General features: G+C 34.9%; 1 long non-coding RNA gene across 1 annotated transcript in view; it reads right to left on the reverse strand.

Annotated features, from left to right (window-relative positions):
- Positions 1-16,615, reverse strand: part of LOC129524249 (uncharacterized) — a 162,870-nt gene extending 146,255 nt beyond the window's left edge. Inside the window, exon 1 of the long non-coding RNA XR_008668006.1 lies at positions 16,543-16,615. This is a non-coding gene — a long non-coding RNA (uncharacterized lncRNA). The remainder of the gene's footprint in view (positions 1-16,542) is intronic.
- Positions 16,616-17,231: the final 616 nt, after the last annotated feature.

Consider the following 17,231-nt stretch of genomic DNA (forward strand, 5'->3'; position numbering starts at 1 on the left):
ATTTCACATCCAGCCAAACTAAGCTTCATAAGTGAAGGAGAAATAAAATCCTTTACAGACAAGCAAATGCTGAGAGACTCTGTCACCACCAGGCCTGCCTTACAAGAGCTCCCGAAAGAAGCACAAAACATAGAAAGAAACAACCAGTATCAGCCACTGGAAAAACAGGCCAAATTGTAAAGACCATCAATGCAATGAAGAAACTGCATCAATTAATGGGCAAAATAACCACTGAACATCATAATGACAGGATCAAATTCACACATAACAATATTAACCTTAAATATAAATGGGATAAATGCCCCCAATTAAGAGGCACAGACTGGCAAATAGGACAAAGAGTCAAGACCCATCAGTGTGCTATATTCAGGAGACCCACCTCACATGCAAAGATGCATGTAGATTCAAAATAAAGGGATAAAGGAAGATCTACCAAGCAAACGGAAAGCAAAAAAAAGCAAGGGTTGCAATCTTAGTCTCTGATAAAACAGACTTGAAACCAACAAAGATCAAAAGAGACAAAGAAGGCCATTACATAAAGGTAAAGGGATCAATTCAACAAGAAGAGGTAACTATCCTAAATATATATGCACCCAAAACAGGAGCAGCCAGATTCATAAAGCAAGTCGTCAGAGACCTACAAAGAGACCTAGACTCCTACACAATAATAATAGGAGACTTTAACTCCCCACTGTCAGTATTAGACAGATCAACGAGACAGAAGGTTAACAAGGAGATCCAGGATCTGAACTCAGCTCTGCAACAAGCAGACCTAATAGAAATTTACAGAACTCTCCACCCCAAATCAACAGAATATACATTCCTCTCAGCACCACATCGCACTTATTCTAAAATTGACCACATAATTGGAAGGAAGCACTCTTAAAAGAACAGAAAACACATCAAACTGTCTCTCAGGCCACAGTGCAATCAAATTAGAACTCAGGATTAAGAAACTCACTCAAAACCGCATAACTACATGGAAACTGAACAACCTGCTCCTGAATGACTACTGGGTAAATAATGAAATGCAGGCAGAAATAAAGATTTTCTTTGAAATTAATGATAACACAGACACAACGTATCAGAATCTCTGGGACACATTTAAAGCAGTGTGTAGAGGGAAATTTATGGCACTAAATGCCCACAAAAGAAAGCAGGAAAGATCTAAAATCGACACCCTAACATCACAATTAAAAGAACTATGGAGGTAAGAGCAAATAAATTCAAAAGCTAGCAGAAGGCAAGAAATAACTAAGATCAGAGCAGAACTCAAAGAGATACAGATACAAAAACCCCTTCAAAAAATCAATGACTCCAGGAGCTGGTTTTTTGAAAAGATCAACAAAAGTGATAGACTGCTAGCAAGATTAATGAAGAAGAAAAGAGAGAAAACTCGAACAGATGCAAAAAAAAAAAATGACAAAGGGGATATCACCACCGATTCTGCAGAAATACAAACTACCATCAGAGAATACTATAAACACCTCTATGCAAATAAACTAGAAAATCTAGAAGAAATGGATTAATTCCTGGACACAGACACCCTCCCAAGACTAAACCTGGAAGATGTTGAATCTCTGAGTAGACCGATAACAGCCTCTGAAATTGATGAAATAATTAATAGCTTACCAACCAAAAAACCTCCAGGACCAGACGGATTGACAGCCAAATTCTACCAGAGGTACAAAGAGAAGCTGGGACCATTCCTTCTGAAACTATTCCAATCAATAGAAAAAGAGGGAATCCTCCCTAACTCATTTTATGAGGCCAGCATCATCCTGATACCAAAGCCTGGCAGAGACACAACAAAAAAGAGAATTTTAGACCAATATCCCTGATGAACATTGATGCGAAAATCCTCAATAAAATACTGGCAAACCAAATCCAGCAGCACATCAAAAAGTTTATCCACCACGATCAAGTCAGCTTCATCCCTGGGAGGCAAGGCTGGTTCAACATACACAAATCAATAAAAGTAATCCATCACATAAACAGAACCAATGACAAAAACCACATGATTATCTCAATAGATGCAGAAAAGGCCTTCAACAAAATTCAAGAGCGCTTCGTGCTAAAAATTCTCAATAAACTAGGTATTGATGGAATGTATCTCAAAATAATAAGAGCTGTTTATGACAAACCCACAGCCAATATCATACTGAATGGGCAAAAACTGGAAGCATTCCCTTTGAAAACCGGCACAAGACAAGGATGCCCTCTCTCACCACTCCTATTCAACATAGTGTTGGAAGTTCTGGCCAGGGCAATCAGGCAACAGAAACAAAGAAAGGGTATTCAATTAGGAAATGAAGAAGTCAAATTGTCCCTGTTTGCAGACAACATGGTTGTATATTTAGAAAACCCCATTGTCTCAGCCCAAAATCTCCTTAAGCTGATAAGTAACTTGAGCAAATCTCAGGATACAAAATCCATGTGCAAAAATCACAAGCATTCCTATACATCATTAACAGACAAACAGAGAGCCAAATCATGTGTGAACTCCCATTCGCAATTGCTACAAAGAGAATAAAATACCTAGGAATCCAACTTACAAGAGATGAGAAGGACCTCTTCAAGGAGAACTACAAACCACTGCTCAAGGAAATAAAAGAGGACACAAACAAATGGAAGAATATTCCATGCTCATGGATGGGAAGAATCAGTATCATGAAAATGGCCATACTGCCCAAAGTAATTTATAGATTCAATGCCATCCCCATCAACCTACCAATGACTTTCTTCACAGAATTGGAAAAAACTACTTCAAAGTTCATATGGAATCCAAAAAGAGCCCACGTTGCCAAGACAATCCTAAGCAAAAAGAACAAAGCTGAAGGCATCACACTACCTGACTTCAAGCTATACTACAAGGCTATGATAATCAAAACAGCATGGTACTGGTACCAAAACAGAGATATAGACCAATGGAACAGAGCAGAGGCCTCAGAAATAACACGACACATCTACAACCATCTGATCTTGACAAACCTGACAAAAACGAGAAATGGGGAAAGGATTCCCTATTTAATAAATGGTACTGGGAAAACTGGCTAGCCATATGTAGAAAGCTGAAACTGGATCCCTTCCTTACACCTTATACAAAAATCAATTCAAGATGGATTAAAGACTTAAATGTTAGACCTAAAGCCATAAAAACCCTAGAAGAAACCCTAGGCATTACCATTCAGGACATAGGCATGGGCAAGGACTTCATGTCTAAAACACCAAAAGCAATGGCAACAAAAGCCAAAATAAACAAATGGGATCCAATTAAACTAAAGAGCTTCTGCACAGCAAAAGAAACTACCATCAGAGTGAACAGGCAACCTACAGAATGGGAGAAAATTTTTGCAATCTACCCATCTGACAAAGGGCTAATATCCAGAATCTACAAAGAACTCAAACAAATTTACAAGAAAAAAACAAACAACCCCATCAAAAAGGGGCAAAGGATATGAACAGACGACTCTCAAAAGAACACACCTATACAGCGAACAGACACATGAAAAAATGCTCATCATCACTGGTCATCAGAGAAATGCGAATCAAAACAACAATGAGATACCATCTCACCCCAGTTAGAATGGCAATCATTAAAAAGTCAGGAAACAAAAGATGCTGGAGTGGATGTGGAGAAATAGGAACGCTTTTACCCTGTTGGTGGGAGTGTAAATTAGTTCAACCATTGTGGAAGTCAGTGTGGCGATTCCTCAAGGATCTAGAACTAGACCATTTGACCCAGCCATCCCATTACTGGGTATATACCCAAAGGATTATAAATCATGCTACTATAAAGACACATGCACATGTATGTTTATTACAGCACTTCACAATAGCAAAGACTTGGAAACAACCCAAATGTCCATCAATGATAGACTGGATTAAGAAAATGGAGCACATATACACCATGGAATACTATGCAGCCATAAAAAAGGATGAGTTCATGTCCTTTGTAGGGACATGGATGAAGCTGGAAACCATCATTCTCAGCAAACTATCACAAGGACAGAAAACGAAACACCGCATGTTCTCACTCATAGGTGGGAATTGAACAATGAGATCACTTGGACACAGGGCAGGGAACATCACACACAGGGCCCTGTCGGGGGGTTGGGAGGTTGGGGGAGGGATAGCATTAGGAGAAAAACCTAATGTAAATGATAAGTTGATGGGTGCAGCAAACCAACATGACATGTATACCTATGTAGCAAACCTGCACGTTGTGCACATGTACCATAGAACTTAAAGTATAATTTAAAAAAAATTTAAAAATAGCTATAATTACTGCAAAAATGACGTGTAACTCACTTTTTGTTTTCTACATGATTTAACAAACTAAGATACTTCAAAAATTATTAGTCTAAATGCTAGTATTATTGTACCTTTGATTTATAACCCTGCATTTTATTTTCTAGGTAACATAAGAGACTAATATGTTTTTTAAATGAGTTTATGTTTGTAGACACACAATGTATAAAGATGTAATTTTGTGACATCACCAACTGAAAGTAGTAAGGGTGGGACTGTTAATGGAGCAAAATTTTTGTATGTTATTGATGTTAAGCTGGTTTACATTTAACTTAGACTTAAGACTTTAGAATGTTAAATGCAATCCCCAAGAAAACTATAAAGAAAATAGCTAAATAATAGGAAATGAGAAAGGAATTTAAAACTTTCACTATAAAAATCAACTGAACATAAAAGAAGAGAGTAATGCAGGAAATGAGGTGGGAGAGCAGATATTAGGCATGTGGAAAACAAATAGCAAAATGACAGAAGTCACTCCATAACAGTAATACTTTAAATGTGAATGGATTAAACTGTCCTGCCCCATCAAAAAATAAAGATTGTAAGAATAAATTTTTTAAAATACCCAACTACATAGTGTCTACAAGACACTTACTTTAGATCCAAAGACACAAAAAGGTTAAAAGTGAAAAAATGCAAAAGGATATTTCATGCAAATAGTAACCAGAAGAGTGCAAGGGTAGCTATACTAATATCATACAAAACAGACTTTAAATAAAAAAGTTTGCAAGAGACACAGAAAGACATTATATATTTAAAAAAGGTTCAATACAGCAAGAAGGTATAATAATTATAAACATTTACATGCTTAATAAGACCATCAAAATATATGAAGCAAAAAGTGAACAGTTCTATAATAATATTTAGAGACATCAATACTTCACTCTCAGAAATGGGTGGAACAACTAAACAGAAAATAATTAAGGATACAGAGGGCTGGAACAACACAATAAAATAACTAGATCTAACAGCCACAGAATACACACCTTCTGAAGTGCACATGAGAGATTTTCCAGGATAGACTGTATGTTAGGTCACAAATTAGTTCTCAATCAATAAAATAGTAGATATCATACAATGTATCTTCTTCACCACAGTGGCATGAAGTTATAAATCAACAACAGAAGGAAAAATGAAAAATTTACAAATTTGTGAAAATTAAACAACATACCCTTAAACAACCTAGGATAAAAGGAGAAATCACAAGTGAAATTAGAAAATACTTAGAGAAATTAAAATGAAAACACAATATATTAAAACTTATGAGATACAGCAAAAACAGTGCTAATGAAATTATTTATAAATATGAAAGATCATATTAAAACACAAGGAAAAATATCAAGTCAATAACCTAACTTTTAACTTAAGTAACTAGAAAAAAAAAAACTAAACCCAAAACTAGCAGAAGAAAGTAAATAGTAAAGATTAGAGCAAAGATAAATAATTAAATGTAAGAGATATAAATCTAGGAAAACAAAAGTTTGTTCTTTGAAAAGATCAATAAAATGGACAAACCTTTAGCTAGACTAAGAAAAAACGAGAGAAGACTAAAATTACTAATATCAGAAACTGGAAGCATTACTACTGATTCTACAGAAATAAAAAGAATTGTATTCTTTTTATTTCTGGAATACACTGGAAGCATTACTACTGATTCTACAGAATAAATAAATAAACTGGAAGCATTACTACTGATTCTACAGAAATAAAAAGAGTACTATGAACAATTATATGCCAACAGATCAGATAATCTAGATGAAATGAACAAATTCCTAGAAAAACATACCAATACTTAACCATGAAGAAACAGAGAATCTGAAGAACAGATAACTGATAAGGAGATTGAATCCATATTCAGAAATCTCCTAACAAAGGAAAGCCTTAGACCTGACTCTTTACCAGTGAATTTTAGCAAACATTTAAAGAACTAGTAACAATTTATCTAAAACATTTCCAAAAACATTGACGAGAAAGAAACACTCCCTAACTCATTCTATAAGACCAGCATTACCCTGGTACCAATGACAGATATCCTTCATGAACATTGACACAAAAATTGTCAAAAAAATACTTGCAAACTAAATTTGAGAGCACATAAAATGATTATACATCTCATGAGCAAGAGATATATTTTTGGAATGTAAGGATGGTTCATGGACTAATATAAAAATTAATCAGTGTTATATACTACATCAATATAATGAAGGGAAAAAACACAAACAAGTCATCTCAATTGATGCAGAAAAAGCATTTGACAAATTCAATACTTTTACATACTAAAAGCACTCAACAAACCAGGAAAGTAATAAAAGACATATATGTGAAACTTACAGTAAACACCATACTCCATGGTGAAAGACTTAAAACTTTTCTTCCAAAATCAGGAACAAGGCAAGGGTGCCTGCTTTCACCACTTCTATTCAACATAAGACTGGAAATCCTAGCCAGAGAAATTAGTCAAGAAAAATAAATAACAGAATTATCTCTTTTCAAAAATAAAATGATGTTATGTATAGAAAACCCTAAAGACAACACACATACACTTACACACACACACACACACACCTGCAGTGTGTGCTCCTTTATTTATGAGAGATACATTCCAGTGCCCCCAGTGGATGCCTGAAAATGCAGATATTACCTAATTCTACATATATTATATTGTTTCCAATACATACATACCTATGATAAAATTTAGTTTATAAATTAGGCACAGTAAGAGATTACCAGCAATAAGAAATAATAACTAGAACAATTATAACAATATAACAATATGCCAACATCACTACTTTTTCACTAGGGGACCATTTTTTTTTTTTTTTGAGGCGGAGTCTCACTCTGTCACCCAGGCTGGAGTGCAGTGGCGTAATCTTGACTCACTGCAACCTCTGCCTCTCGGGTTCAAGTAATTCTCCTGCCTCAGCCTCCCGAGTAACTGGAACTACAGGTGCCTGCCACCACACCTGGCTAATTTTTGTATTTTTAGTTGAGACAGGGATTTGCCATGTTGGCCAGGCTGGTCTCGAACTCCTGGCCTCAAGTGATCCACCTGCCTCAGCGACCATTATTAAATATAATAAGGACTACTGGAACACAAGCACTGCAATACTGTGACTGTTGGTCTGATAACCGTGATGCTACTAAGTGACTAATGAGTGGGTAACACACACAGTGTAAATATGCTGGACAAAAGGATTCTTGTCCCGGGTAGGATGGAGTAGGATGGCACAAGATATCATCAGGCTATTCAGATAGGTGTGCAATTTAAAATTTGTGAATTTTTCATTTCTAGAATTTTCCATTTAATATTTTTGGACTACAGTTGACCCTAAGTAACTAAAACTATGGAAAGAAACCATAAATAAGTGGAGGTTACTGTAATAAACAAATTCAGCAAAGTACAATAGCTGAATATAAAGTCTACACCCAAAAATCAGTTGCATTTCTACACACTAACAATGAACCACCCAAAAAAGGAAATTGAAAGAACAATTCAATTTACAATAGCATCACAAAGAACTAAATGCAGTCACGCACCACATAATCTTTTGGTCAGTGACAGACCTCATAAATAACAGTGGTCTCATAAGATTTTAATATCACATTTTACTCTACTTTTTACATGTTTCCATGTTTAGATTCACAAATACTTACCATTGTGGTACAGTTGTCTACAGTATTCAGTACAGTAAAACATGCTCTACAGATTTGTAGCCTAGGAGCAATAAGCTATAGTGTAGGTATGTAGTAAGCTATACCATCTTGGTTTTTGTGAGTACACTCTGATGTTCACACAAGAAAATCACCAACAGAACATGTCCCTGTCATTAAGCAACACATGACTGTATTTAGGAATAAACTTAACCAAAGAAGTGATTGACTTATACAATGAAAACTGTAAAACATTGATGAAGAAATTAAAGAAGATGCAAATAAATGATAAAACATCCACATTTGGGAGTGGGAAGACTTAACACTGTTAAGCTGTAAATTGAAAGCAGTCTATAACTCAATGCCATCCTTGTCAAAATCCCAATGTAAAACCTATCCTAAAATTTATATAAAATCTCAAAAGATCCCACATAACCAAAACAATCCTGAAGAAGAATCAAGTTGGAGGACTCACACTGCTTCATTTCAAAACTCACTACAAAGCTAAAGTTATCAAAACAATGTACTACTGACATAAAGACTGACATATAGACCAATGAAATAGAATAGACAGTCCAGAAATAAACTTTCCCATATATAGTTAAGGATTTCTTCAATATGGCACTAAAGGCACAGCCAAAAAAAAAAAAAAAAGGAAAAAGCAGACAATTCAGACTTCTTGAAAATTTTAAAAATGTGTGCACCAAAAGACTATCAACAGAGTAAAAGGCAACCCACAGATTAGAGAAAGATAATTGTGAATGATATAAATGATAAGGGATTAATACCTAGAATACATAGAGAACTCTTAAAACTCAACAACAAAGAAAACTCATTTCAAATACGGGTAGAGGATCCAAACACACATTTCTCCAAAGAAGATGTACAAACGGCCAGTAAGTACATGAAAAGATGCTCAACTTCCCTAATCTTTAGGAAAATGCAAACTCAAATTACAAAGAGCTACCATCTCACACCTATTAGGATGGTTACTATAACAAAATATAGAAAATAACAAATATTGGTGAGGCTATGGAGAAGTTAGAACCCTTGTACACCAGTGTTGGGAATGTACAAACAGCTTCTGTAGAAACTAGTATAGTAATTTTCAAAAATAAATTAAAAATAGAACTACCATATAACCCATCAATTTTACTTCTGGCTATACACTCCAGTGAATTGAAATAAGAGTCTCAAAGAGATGATATTTTTATACCCATGTTCATAAGTAGCATTACACACAATTGCTAAAACATGAGAGCAATTCAAGTATTCATCAAGAGATAAATGAATAAGCAAAATATGATAGATACATACAATGGAATATTATATATCTTTAAAAAGGAAGCAAATTCTCGTGACAGCCTGACCAACATGCTGAAACCCTGTCTCTACTAAAAATATAAAAAAATTAGCCAGGTATGGTGGTGGGCACCAGTAATCCCAGCTACTCAGGAGGCTGAGGCAGAAGAATTGCTTGAACCTGGGAGGCGGAGGCTGCAGTGAGCTGAGATCGTGCCATTGCACTACAGCCTGGGCAACAGGAGCGAAACTCCGTCTTGGAAAAAAAAAAAAAAAAAGGAAGCAAATTCTGATATATGCTACATATGGATGAACCTTGAGGACATTATACTAAATGAAATAAGCCTGTCACTAAAAGACAAATACTATGAGATTCCTCTTATATGAGGTACTTGGAGTAGTCAGAATCATAGAGACAGAGCATAGAGTTGTGTTGTCAGAGGGTGGAGGCAGGAGTGAATGGGGATTTATTGTTTAATGGATATGGTGTTTCAGTTTTACATGAGAAAAAGAGTTCTGTAGATGGATAGTGGTGATTGGCTGCTCAACAATATGAATGTGCTTAATGCTACTGAGTACTAACTAGTACTGAGTACTAAGTATATCCTACTATGTAATACCACTTAAGAACTACTTAAATACTGTATTCTTAAAAATAATGAAGATAGCAAATTGTGTTCTGTATATTTTACCACGATAAAAAATTTGGAAAAAGAAAAGGATAACTTAATTACATAAGCAAGTTTCAAAGATTTTCCTATGGTTGCCCTTTATTATGATTAAAGTTTTTAGAATTACTTCCAGGAAAAGAACCCGACGAAGCAGTTGTGAAGTTACAAAGCCTTAGAACAAAAGTTGATTGCAATTAAAAGTGATAACCGAGGACAAAAAGGAAAGTCCATAAGTCAGTGGAGGCCTATGCATAGATTTTACCCTCTTACCATGAAGGCGAAGTAAGAAACAGAGTCGTAAAACTCATTGCAGGACAGGTCGATGAGTCTCTTTTCCATTCCACAAATTAGAAACCTAGATTTTCCACTTAGAAACAAAGATACTGACACAATACTTCAGCTGCATTATAGGAATCTTTTTGTCATCTGATCTAGGCACTTTATGACCAGGCATAATGATATTCCTAATGAAAACATCTTATAAGCATTAAATAATCAATTTATACATTAAATTTCAGATTACATGTCTAACTGGCAGACTATCCTAGGCTGCTTCTCTACGTATAGGTAGCACTCTGAGGATATGATATTACTGCCCTGTAATGGGTGGAATGTAATCGAATTAGCTCAAATTACAATGTGTAAGAAATGATCCAGGATAATGGGAATAACAGCTATACTTCATTACATTTATAAAAAGATTTTCAATTTATAAAATATGTGTTTTGTGCCTCTGTAAGGCAAGTAGAAGAGGTATTATTAAATTCCATTTTTAATAAAATATTCTGAAGTTTAAAGAAAGGAATGTCCACATTCACAAAGTTAATGAAATCAGGAGCTCAAGATATCTGTAGATGGGTTTCTGGTAAATATTATTTTGATGTCATAGCACAGATACAATTCGAATCAAAATCCAAGCAAGTTATTTAGTAGAATTTGACAAACTGATTGTAAAGTTTACATGGAGAGGAAAAAGAATCACAATGTCTGACTTTAAGACCTACTATAAAGCTACAATAATCAAGGCAGTGCAGTATTGATGAAAGAAGAGACAAATTGATCAATGGAACAAAATAGCCCAGATAGACCCATAAAATTTAGTCAACTGATCTTTGACAAGATCCTCTGACAAAGGAACAAAGTCAATACAATGGGGCAAAGATGGTCTTTTCAACATATGGTGCTGGAACAACTGGACACCCATCTACAAAAGAAAAACAAATCCAGACACAGGTCTTACACCCTTCATAAGAATTAACTCAAAGTGGAACATAGACCTAAATGGAAAACACAAGACTATAAAAACTCCTAGAAGATAACATATGAGAAAACCTATATGACCTTGGGTATTGCAATGACTCATTAGATACAATATTAAAGACACATCCATGAAATATATAATTGGTAATCTGAACTTCAAAAAAATTAAGAACTTTTGCTCTGTGAAAGATAATGTTAAGAGACTGAGAAGATAAGCCACAGGGTGGAAGAAAATATTTGCAAAAGACACATCTGATAGCAGACTATTTCTCTCTCTCTATATATATATATATATTTATATATATATGTACCCTCTATAACTATATATATTTATATATATAGTTTAAACTCAACAACTATATATTTGCTATATTACTACAACAATTACTATACTACACTTACTATAGTTTAAACTATATATCTATATATAGTTGTTGAGTTTAAACTATAGTAAGTATAGTATTAGTAATAGTTGTTTTAGTAGTATAGTAAACAAATAACATGATTTAAAAATGGGCCATTTTGAGATGATTTTTGTATAAGGTAAGAGATGAGGATCCAGTTTCATTCTTCTACATGTGGCTTGCCAATTATCCCAGCAACATTTGTTGAATAGGGTATCCTTTCCCCACTTTACGTTTTTGTATGCTTTGTTGAAGATCAGTTGGCTGTGAGTATTTGGCTTTATTTCTGGGTTCTCTATTCTGTTCCATTGGTCTATGTGTCCATTGTTATACCAGTACCATGCTGTTTTGGCAACGATAGCCTTGTAAGTATAGTTTGAAGCTGGGTAATGCGATGCCTCCTGATTTGTTATTTTTGTTTAGTATTGCTTTGGCTATGTGGGCTCTGTTTTTGGTTCCATATAACTTTTAGGATTGTTTTTTCTAGTTCTGTGAAGAATGTTGACAGTATTTTGATGGGAATTTCATTGAATCTCTAGATTGCTTTTGGCAGTATGGTCATTTTCACAATATTGATTCTACCCATCCATGAGCTGAAGATGGATCAAAGACTTAAATCCAAGACGTGAAACCACAAAAATTCTGGAAGATAACATCAGAAAAACTCTTCTAGACATTGGTTTGGCAAAGAATTCATGTCCAGGAACCCAAAAGCAAATGAAACACAAACAGCAATAAATAGGACCTAATTAAATTAAAAGCTTCTGCATAGCAAAAGAAATAACTATCAGTGTAAACAGACAACCTGTAGAGTAGGAGAAAATATTCACAAACTATGCATCCAACAAAGGACTAATATCCAGAATCTACAATGGACTCAAACAAATCAGCAAGAAAGAACCAAATAATCCCATGATAAGGTGGGCAATGGACATGAATAAACAATTCTCAAAAGAAGATATACAAATAGCCAACAGACATACGAAAAGAATGCTCAAAATCACTAATTATCAGGGAGATGCAAGTTAAAGCCACAATGAGATATCACCCTACTCCTACAAGAATGACCATAATTTAAAAACAAAACAAAACAAAATGTTGGCATGGATGTGGTGAAAAGGGAATATTTCTACACTGCTGGTGGGAATGTAAACTAGTACAACCACTATGGAAAACAGCATGGAGATTCCTTACAGAATTAAAAGTAGAACTACCATTCAATCCAGCAATCCCACTACTGGATATCTACACACAGGAAAATAAGTCATTTTATGAAAAAGACACATGCACACGCATGTTTATAACAACACAATTCTCAATTGCAAAAATATGGAAGTAACCTAAATGCCTATCAGCCAATGAGTGAATAAAGAAAATGATATACATACACCACAGAATACTACTCACCTGTAAAACAGAATGAAATAATGGCATTTGCAGCAACTTGGATGGAGTTGGAGACCATTATTCTAAGTGAAGTAACTCTACAATTGAAAACCAAGTATCGTACATTCTCACTTTAAAGTAGGAGCTAAGCTATGAGGATGAAAAGGCATAAGAATAATACAATGGACTTTGAGGACTTGGGGTAAAGGGTGGGAGGCGGGTGAAGGATAAAAGACTACATATTGGGTACAGTGTACACTGCTGGGGTGACAAGTGTACCAACATCTCATTAAAAAAACTTATCCATGTAACCAAAACCACCTGTTGCCCAAAAACTATTGAAATAAAATAAAAATAAAAATAAATGGGCCAAAGACCTTAATAGATATCACACCAAAGAGGTACGGATGGCAAATACACACATAAAAAAAACCCTACACACCCACTACAATGGCCAAAATCCAAAACAACACCAAATTTGTTGACGATAACAAATTCTGGTGACGATGTAAAGCAGTCAGAACTCTCATTCATTGCTGATAGGAATGCAGAATGGTACAGTCTCTTTGGAAGACTCTTTTGTGGTTCCTAACAAAACTCAACACTCTTACCATAAAATCTAGCAATTGCACTTCTTAATATTTGCCCAAAGGAGTAAAAATCTATGTCCACACAAAAATCTGTACAGGAGTTTTTATAGCAGCTTTATTTATAATTGTCAAATCTTGGAAGCAACCAAGATATCCTTCAGAGGGTGAATGGATAAATAAACTCTGGCACATTCAAACAATTAAATTTTACTCTGCGCTATAAAGAAATAACCTATCAAGCTATGAAAAGACATGGAATAACTTAAATGCAGGTTACTAAGTGAAAGATGTCAATCAGAAAAGGCTACTTATTGTATGATTCAAACACTATGACATTCTGGAAAAAGCAAAACTATGAGAACAGTTTAAAAAATCAGAGTTTGACATGTGTTAGAGGGAGCACAGAGGATTTTAGGGCATTGAAATTATTCTGTATAATACTATAATGGTGAATGAACAACATTTTACATTTGTCCAAACCCATAGAATGTATAACCCTAAAGTGAACTCTAGTATAAGCTATGAACTCTGGGTGATAATGATGTATCAATACAGATTTCTCAATTGTGACAAAAATACCACTCTGGTGAAGGACGCTGATAATGAGGGGAGCTATGCATGAGTGGTGGCAGGTGATATATGGGAAATCTCTATACATTCTACTCAAATTTGCTGCGAACCTAAATGTTCTAAAAAATAAAATCGTCTATTAAAAAATACACACATATTGGAAAAGCAAGTGGAGAGTGGAACAGAGGCAGAAAAAGCAACGAGGGAAGAATTGCTTTGCAAAAGGATTTAAAATTACACTGTAAAAATATGCTGTTGCCTATCACAATAGACTAAGAAAATGAAAGACTGTAAACATATTAGGAAAAACTGAAACCACAAATACTTTACTTGATTATGTCTTTCATTTTGGATTTCTCATTGGATTAACAGCATTCTCATTAATATTATCAATATGTGATAACAATGCATTGCAGCATGAAATGAAATAAAATTAACTTAGATGAATGTAGTATCTACTCTCTAGAATCCTCGCATGTAGACAAAATACAGATGGAAGAGCATGCAAACACATGAACATTTTAATTCCAGATCAAATATGTGTTAACAATAAGAAAAACTCAACAGGACCTGAGAGTTAAGGCTTTCTTATAATTTACATGGGATTCACATGGAATATGCAACTGCATAATATGGAAGAATTATTCTCTCCCTTATTTCACTCATTTGGTTAAAGGACCATACTGGGGTAATTTTTCAATTTTAAATGTCATTTTTGCTGTTCTTTACCATTTTCTGCCTCAATGTTGCTAGCCTCTTAACCCTCTCACACATACACTTAGTTGTCTAGGCTGTCCTACACCCACTAGTGTTATGGACACAAATAGCCTTAGCTCACAAAGATTTCCAACCAACAAAAAACTTACTTTTAAGTTCTTTCCCCTGCTTGTTTTCTGATAAAAAATGAAATAAAATGAAATGGAGATTTACTTTGTCAAGATGTGGAAACCTATTCACTCATTCACTGAAAGATATGCCTTTAAAAACTTGCTCAAGTCAGGGTATAGATTTAGAAAACTAATTTTATAGTGTCAAATCTCAGCAAGACTATCTTGAGCCAATTTTCACTTTCTTAACATCTAGGGAAAAAATTATATGTTTTTATGTTTATACATACATATGTATATATATATGTTTTATGTTTATACATATACATAATTCGAAGATTGCTCTTTTGTTTTACATTTAGTGTTCTACCTATATTTTAAAACAAAATAGTTCAATTTTGGAGCTTTTCTAAATCTTTAACAATCATAAGCTGATTCCTAAATAAATTTTGCTAATGATTATTTTCTGAATACATATTTTTAAAACACACAAGGAGAAAAAAAAAAAAAGCCCAAATTTAAACTTCAGCTGTAAGCTATTGGTTGGTAATCTAACATCAAGAATGCAAATACATTTACTTTAGTCAGGGACCAATGCTTATTCATACCTGACTCAGAAGCATTTGAATATGGAACACCAACTCTAGGCAAATTAACAAACTACATAGAGGTAATTTTATAAGTTACCTCTTTGTTTTCTTACATCATATTCTGAACTTACTTTGCCCTTAGTAATGCACAACTATTTCTCAGAGTATGAGACAGTCAATTTAAGATACAGTAGTTTCCCCCCGAGGGTACATTCCAAGACTCCCAATGGATGCCTGAAACCACAGATAATACCCAACATTTTATATAGAGTTTTCCTTATACCGACATACCTTTGATAAAGTTAAATTTACAAAAATTAGGCACAGTAAGAGAGTAGCAAGTATTACTAGTAAAAAACAGAACAATTATAATAAACACTATAATAAAAGTTATATGAATGTGGTCTCTCTCTCTTAATAGCTTATTTTTCAGACCTCAGCTGACTGAGAGTAACTAAAACTAGAGAAAGTGAAATTATAGATAGGGAGAAATATTTTCAAACAAATTTTTTTGAGATGGAGACTCACTCTGTCGCCCAGGCCGGAGTGCAGTGGTGCAATCTCGGCTCACTGCAACCTCTGCCTCCCAGGTTCAAGCAATTCTCCTACCTCAGCCTCCTGAGTAGCTGGGATCACAGGTGCGTGCCACTGAGCCCAGCTAATTTTTGTACTTTTAGTAGAGGCGGGGTTTCACCATGTTGGCCATGGTTGGCCAGGCTGGTCTGAACTCCTGACCTCAAGCGATGCGCCCGCCTCAGCCTCCCAAAGTGCTGGGATTACAGAAATGAGCAACTGCGCCGGCCTATTTTCAACATCTTTTATGTGCCACTTAAAAACAAAACAAAAACATCTATTGCCAATTAAACAATGATACTCCGTCAATTGGAAGATGTAGCCTTGTATTAGTCTGTTTTCACACTACTATAAAGAACTGCCCAAGACTGGGTAATTTATAAAGCAAAGAGGTTTAATTGACTCACCATTCCACATGCTTGCGGAGGCCTCAGGAAATGTACAATCACGGCAGAAGGGGAAGCAGGCACATCTGAAGTGACGTCAAGTGAGAGAGAGAAGTGCAAGCAGAGGATATGCCAGACGCTTATAAAACCATCAGATCTCACGAGAACTCACTCACTATTATGAGAAAAGCATGGGGAAAACCGCCCTCATGATTCAATCACCTCCCACCAGGACTCTCCTTCGACACCTGCGGATTACAATTCAAGATGAGATTTCGGTGGGGATACAAAGCCTAACTGTATCAAGCCTCATTTCACAGATGTTAAAATGTGGGAAATGATGGACATCTTAGAAAATAAGAAATACTCTATTTGATAAGCCTTTTACTAGCCCTGAAATAAAGCCACAGCAATAGCAGAATTTCTGGTATTAATTTTTATATTTGTTGTAATGGCTCAGTAGTGATCAAAGTACTTTTGTGCCAGAATTGCCTATGTTCATGTAAAAATTCCCATATATAATAGGGTTATTTATTTTTATTTGAAGTCTAAGCACCCATTTTAAAGGCTACTACAGATATTGTAGTAAATTTGGAAAGTCGATATTGATAAAGCTGAAAAATCCATTTAGGTGAGACTAATAATCTTTGCTAGAGACTTCAAGTTTGCTTTTTGTAGCCAAATTTCCAGTCAGTTAGACATGACTTTGT

Source organism: Gorilla gorilla, chromosome 7, assembly GCF_029281585.2.
Source record: "Gorilla gorilla gorilla isolate KB3781 chromosome 7, NHGRI_mGorGor1-v2.1_pri, whole genome shotgun sequence".
Lineage (NCBI taxonomy): Eukaryota > Metazoa > Chordata > Mammalia > Primates > Hominidae > Gorilla > Gorilla gorilla.